The following is a 7,221-nucleotide window of genomic DNA, read 5'->3' as shown; positions in this document are numbered from 1 at the left end:
CACACAGACTAAAAGTCAAGGGATGGAAAAAGATATTTCATGCAAACAATAGGGAGAAAAAAGCAGGTGTTGCAGAACTTGTATCAGACACAATAGACTTCAAAACAAGAAAGTAACAAGAGATAAAGAAGGACACTACATAATGATGAATGGGTCAGTCCAACAAGAGGATACAACCATTATAAATATATATGCACCCAACACAGGAGCACCAGCATATGTGAAACAAATACTAACAGAATTAAAGGAAGAAATAGAATGCAATGCATTCGTTCTGGGAGACTTCAACACACCACTCACCCCCAAAGGATAGATCCACCAGGCAGAAAATAAGTAAGGACACAGAGGCACTGAACACTAGAACAGATGTACCTAATAGACATCTATAGAACTCTACATCCAAAAGCAACAGGATGCGCATTCTTCTCAAGTGCATATGGAACATTTTCCAGAATAGAACACATACTAGACAACAAAAAGATCCTCAGTAAATTCAAAAAAATTGAAATCCTACCAACCAACTTTTCAGACCACAAAGGCATAAAAGTAGAAATAAATTGTACAAAGAAAACAAAAAGGCTCACAAACACATGGAGGCTTAACAACATGCTTCTAAATAATCAATGGATCAATGACCAAATTAAAATGGAGATCCAGCAATATATGGAAATAAATGACAACAACACAAAGCCCCAATTTCTGTGGGACACAGCGAAAGCAGTCTTAAGAGGAAAGTATATAGCAATCCAGGCATATTTAGGCATATTTAAAGAAGGAAGAACAATCCCAAATGAATAGTCTAACATCAAAATTATTGAAATTGGAAAAAGAAGAACAAATGAGACCTAAAGTCAGAAGAAGGAGGGACATAATAAAGATCAGAGAAGAAATAAATAAAATTGAGAAGAATAAAACAATAGAAAAAAATCAGTGAAACCAACAGCTGGTTCGTTGAGAAAACAAACAAAATAGATAACCCTCTAGCCAGACTTATTAAGAGAAAAAGAGACATCAACAGAATCAGAAACGAAAAAGGAAAAATCACGATGGACCCAAAAGAAATACAAAGAATTATTAGAGAATACTATGAACACCTATATGCTAACAAGCTGGAAAAGCTAGAAGAAATGGACAACTTCCTAGAAAAATACAACCTTCCAAGACTGACCAAGGAAGAAACACAAAATCTAAACAAACCAATTCTGAACAAAGAAATTGAAGCAGTAATCAAAAAACTACCCAGGAACAAAACCCCCGGGCCAGATGGATTTACCTCGGAATTTTATCAGACATATAGAGAAGACATAATACCCATTCTCCTTAAAGTTTTCCAAAAAATAGAAGAGGATGAAATACTCCCAAACTTATTCTATGAAGCCAACATTACCCTAATACCAAAACCAGGCAAAGACCCCACCAAAAAAGAAAATTATAGACCAACATCCCTGATGAACATAGATGCAAAAATACCCAACAAAATATTAGCAAACTGAATTCAAAAATACATCAAGAAGATCATACACCATGACCAAGTGGGATTCATCCCAGGGATGCAAGGATGGTACAGCATTAAAAAATCCAACAACATCATCCACCACATCAACAAAAAGACAAAAACCACATGATTATCTCCATAGATGCTGAAAAAGCACTCGACAAAATTCACCATTCATGATAAAAACACTCAGCAAAATGGGTATAGAGGGCAAGTACCTCAACATAATAAAGGCTATATATGATAAACCCACAGCCAACATCATACTGAACAGCAAGAAGCTGAAAGCTTTTCCTCTGAAATCCGGAACAAGACAGGGATGCCCACTCTCCCCACTGTTATTCAACCTAGTACTGGAGGTCCTAGCCATGGCAATTAGACAAAACAAAGAAATACAACCAATCCAAATTGGTAAAGAAGAAGTTAAGCTGCCACTATTTGCAGATGACATGATACTGTACATAAAAAACCCTAAAGACTCCACTCCAAAACTACTAGAACTGATGTTGGAATACAGCAAAGTTGCAGAATACAAAACTAACACAAAAATCTGTGGCTTTCCTATACACTAACAATGAACTGCTAGAAAGAGAAATCAGGAAAACAATTCCATTCACAATTGCATCAAAAAGAATAAAATACCTAGGAAAAAACCTAACCAAGGAAGTGAAAGACCTACACCCTGAAAACTATAAGACACTCATAAGAGAAATTAAATAGGACACTAGCAAATGGAAACTCATCCCATGCTCTTGGCTGGGAAGAATTAATATCATCAAAATGGCCATCCTGCTGAAAGCAATATACAGATTTGATGCAATACCTATCAAATTACCAACAACATTCTTCAAAGAACTAGAACAAATAGTTCAAAAATTCATATGGAAACACCAAAGACTCCAAATAGCCAAAGCAATCCTGAGAAGGAAGAATAAAGTTGGGGGGATCTCACTCCCCAACTTCAAGCTCTACTACACAGCCATAGTAATTAAGACAATTTGGTACTGCCACAAGAACAGAGCCACAGACCAGTGGAACAGAATAGAGACTCCAGACATTAACCCAAACATATATGGTCAATTAATATACGATAAAGGAGCCATGGATATACAATGGGGAAATAACAGTCTCTTCAACAGATGGTGCTGGCAAAACTGAACAGCTACATGTAAGAGAATGAAACTGGATCACTGTCTAACCCCACACACATAAGTAAATTCGAAATGGATCAAAGATATGAATGTAAGTCATGAAACCATAAAACTCCTAGAAAAAAACATAGGCAAAAATCTCTTGGACATAAACATGAGTGACTTCTTCATGAACATATCTCCCCTGGCAAGGGAAACAAAAGCAAAAATGAACAAGTGGGACTATATCAAGCTGAAAAGCTTCTGTACAGCAAAGGACACCATCAATAGAACAAAAAGGTACCCCACAGTATGGGAGAATATATTCATAAAAGACAGATCCAATAAAGGATTGACATCCAAAATATATAAAGAGCTCATGCACCTCAACAAACAAAAAGCAAATAATCCAATTTAAAAATGGGCAGAGAAGCTGAACAGACAGTTCACCAAAGAAGAAATTCAGATGGCCAACAGACACATGTAAAGATGCTCCACATCTCTAGTCATCAGAGAAATGCAAATTAAAACCACAATGAGATATCACCTCACACCAGTAAGGATCGCTTCCATGCAAAAGATATACAGCAACAAATGTTGGCGAGGTTGTGGAGAAAGGGGAACCCTCCTACACTGCTGGTGGGAATGTAAATTAGTTCAACCATTGTTGAAAGCAGTATGGAGGTTCCTCAAAATGCTCATAATAGACATACCATTTGACTCAGGAATTCCACTTCTAGGAATTTACCCTAAGAATGCAGTAGACCCATTTGAAAAAGACAGATGCACCCCTATGTTTATCGCAGCACTATTTACAATAGCCAAGAAATGGAAGCAACCTAAATGTCCATCAGTAGATGAATGGATAAAGAAGATGTGGTACATATATACAATGGAATATTATTCATCCATAAGAAGAAAACAAATCCTACCATTTGCAACATGGATGGAGCTAGATGGTATTATGCTCAATGAAATAAGCCAGGCAGAGAAAGACAAGTATCAAATGATTTCACTCATTTGTGGAGTAAAAAAATAAATTAAAAAACTGAAAGAACAAAACAGCAGCAGAATCACAGAACCCAAGGATGGATTAACAGTTACCAAAGGGAAAGGGACTGAGGAGGATGGGTGGGAAGGGAGGGATAAGGGGCAGGGGAAAGAAAAGGGGTATTACGATTGGCATGTATAATGTGGGGGGAGGGCATGGGGAGGGCTATGCAACACAGGAAAGACAAGTAGTGATTCTACGCTGATGGACAGTGACTGTAATGGGGTGTGTGTGGGGCGGGTACTTGGTGGAGGAGCCTAGTAAACATAATCTTCTTCATGTAATTGTAGATTAATGATAACAAAATAAAAAAATAAAAGTAAATAAAAGGTCTAACATACATGTATGAAATGAACAGGAGTTAAAAAATACAGACTCCCAGCTATAAAATAAAGGAGTCATGAAGATGTACTGCTTGGAAGCTACAGTTAATACTGTATTGTATATCTGAAAGTTGCTAAGAGAAAATATCTTTAAAGTTTTCATCCCAAGAAAAAAATGTGTTAGAATGTATGGTAAGGGATGTAAACCAGATTTTTTGTGATGATCATTTCACAATACATAGAAATCATTATGCTGTACACTTGAAACTAATATTTGTCAGTTATATATAAATTTTTTAAAAACTTTTAAAGACCTCTTAGTATCTGATGGAAGAAGCAAACAAAAAATAAATCAGTAAGGATACAAAATATTCAAAGAACATGATTAACCAACTTGACAAAAATGACATATAGAACACTACACCCAATGACTGAATACATTTCTGCTTGAGGGGCTATAAATCATTTAACAAAATAGACTATAAAGTGGACCACAAAATAAATATCAAAAATTGCATAGTATGTAACATACAGAGTGTACTCTCTGACCGTAGTGAAATTAAACAAACAATCAAAAATAAAAAGATAATTGGAGAAGGTCTAAATGTTTAGAAATTAGGCAACACAGATGTAAATGAGTTGTAGGTCAAAGAAAAAATCACAATGGAATTCTGAATAGTGAAAGAAACAGTACAGTAGAACTTGTAGAATGTAGCTAATGTAGTGCTTATATGGCAATTTATAGCTAAAAATGATTATAATAGAAAAATAAAGATACTCCACAATATATAACCAAGCTTCTACAACAAGAAGAGTTAGAAAAAACATGGCAAAGCTAAAAGAAAAAATAATAAAGATAGAAGCAAAATACACAAAATAAAAAGCAAATATGCAACAAAGAAAGAAAAATCGAAAAAGCTAGAGACTTTTCATTGAAAAATTTAATAAAAGCAATAAACCCTAGCAAGACTAATTGAGAAAAAACATGTTATCAATAACAGATATAAAAATGAGAACATCCCTACAGATCCTAGATTTTAAACAGATAAAATATATGATAAACACATTTCTCTTAATAAATTTGAAAATTTAGATGAAACAAATTCCCTGAAAAATACAACTTACCAAAACTGACACGAAAAGATATAAAAATCTGTATTTCCCTACACCAATTTGTGGAAACTAAAACCATAATTTAATTTCTTAGCAACAGCAACAAAAATTCCAGTTCCAGATCTTTACTGGTAAATTCTTCTAACCATCTTTAAGAGAAAATACTACTCCTTTGTTTTTGACAGAATAATTATCTTTTATTATACTAATTACACTAATAGATATACATAGATAAAATAGATATAAATAGATATAAATAGATAATTAGGGCACTACTCTGTGAAAATAATAGCTTTATATTAATGACTGGACTCTTTTGCAACTTATCTTCACCATCCCCTCTGCCTCTTCTGGCCTACATATATTTGATACCTAAAGTTAAAGAAAATGTATAATTCAAATTCCCCCATATATACCCTGAGTTTCTATGCTTTTTTGAAGGTTGCCAGATTTAGCAAATTAGAATACATGGCCCTCAGTTAAATTTGAATTTCAGATGAACAATGAGTAAGTTTTTTTAGTATAAGTCCCAGATGTTATAACATTAGCGATGATTCCTGTAAGGCAATATACTCAGTAACCACTATGTAGATGTTCTTAGAGGACATATAACTAGTGTTCTATCCAGTATTCCCACAGAATATCCGAAGAGTTGTAAGAATTTTATGGAAAAATACTACTACTCTTACACAAACTCTTTCAGCGAAGAGAAAAAGAATAACACTTTACAAATAATTTTATCAGGTTAGCATTATCTTGATTCCACAACCTGAAAGACATTACAAGAAAAGTTAGAGCCCAATGTCCCTCATAAACATAGCAACAAAAGTCTTAAAATTTTAGCAAATTGGAATTTGCTAAATAATCCAGTAGAAAAAAATAATAATACAGTAATCTGATAAATCCATTAACTTAAAGAAGAAATAAGACATAATAACCAAGTAGGATTTACTCCAGAAATGAATGGCTTAACATTGGAAATAAAATCAATATAACTTTAAAACATTAACATAATAAAGAATAGAAATCATGCTTTCCTACACCTTTCTAAAAAGATGCAGAAAAAAAATGTTTCAATACTCATTCATTATAAAAAAGAAAATATTATCAGCAAACTTGGAATAAAAGGGTTTGTGGTAAAAATTCATTTAAATGTTTAGAAATCAGGTATTGCCCATATAAATTTCCATATAAAATAGAATGGGGACTATAGTTAATAATACTGTATTGTTTATTTGAAACTTGCTAAGAGAATACATCTTCAAAGTTTTCATCACAAGAAAAAAAATTTGTATCTATGTATAGTGATGGATGCTAACTAGACTTATTGTGATTTTATAATATACACAAATATTAAATCATTATAAATACCTGAAACTAATATTTTATAAATAGTATTAAGCTTATATGGAAATACAAAAGCCATAGACCAGCCAAGGAAACACTAAAGAACAGGACAATAGGTGGTCATTTCAGCAGCACATACACTAACAAAAAATTAGAACAATACAAAGATTAGAATCACCCCTGTACAAGGATGACAAGCAAATGCGTGAGGCATTCCATTAAAAAAAAAAAGAACAGGACAACAGAATGACTTACACTACTGGGCACAAAAACTTATTATAAAGCAACAGTAATTAAACAGTATAATATTACCTTAGATTAATAGAAGAGAACAGAATCCAGAAACATGCACATACATACAGTCACTTGATTTACTGTAAAACACTATAGCAATTCTGTGTGGAAAAAGGACAGCTTTTTTAATAAACATGTTGGAACAACTAAATAAAAACATATAAATACAAATATAATTATAAATACATAATAATAATATGAAGAGAGAAAGTGACTTCTTCCTCAACCATATACAAAAGTTAATCCCAGGTGGATCACAGATCCAATGTACTAACCAAAACAATACATCTTTTAGAAGAGATCATAGGGTAATATGTTTAGCCTTGGAGAAAAGACTTCTTAAACAGATCAGAAAAGGCACTAAACATTAAGAAAATATTGACAAATTGGATTTCACTTAAATTAAGGATTTCTGTTAATCAAAGTACACCATGAAAAGAATGAAAGGCAAGCCACTGACTAGACAGT

General features: G+C 33.3%; 1 non-coding gene across 1 annotated transcript; it reads left to right on the top strand.

Annotated features, from left to right (window-relative positions):
- The first annotated feature begins 6,575 nt into the window (after positions 1–6,575).
- LOC118971613 (U6 spliceosomal RNA) lies at positions 6,576–6,684 on the top strand. The gene has a single exon (XR_005060119.1). It is a non-coding gene; the product is annotated as a U6 spliceosomal RNA (small nuclear RNA).
- Positions 6,685–7,221: the final 537 nt, after the last annotated feature.

The sequence above is a fragment of the Manis javanica genome, chromosome 1 (assembly GCF_040802235.1).
Source record: "Manis javanica isolate MJ-LG chromosome 1, MJ_LKY, whole genome shotgun sequence".
NCBI lineage: Eukaryota > Metazoa > Chordata > Mammalia > Pholidota > Manidae > Manis > Manis javanica.
The sequence above is the reverse complement of the archived record's forward strand: the minus strand, read 5'-3'. Positions and strand labels throughout refer to the sequence as shown.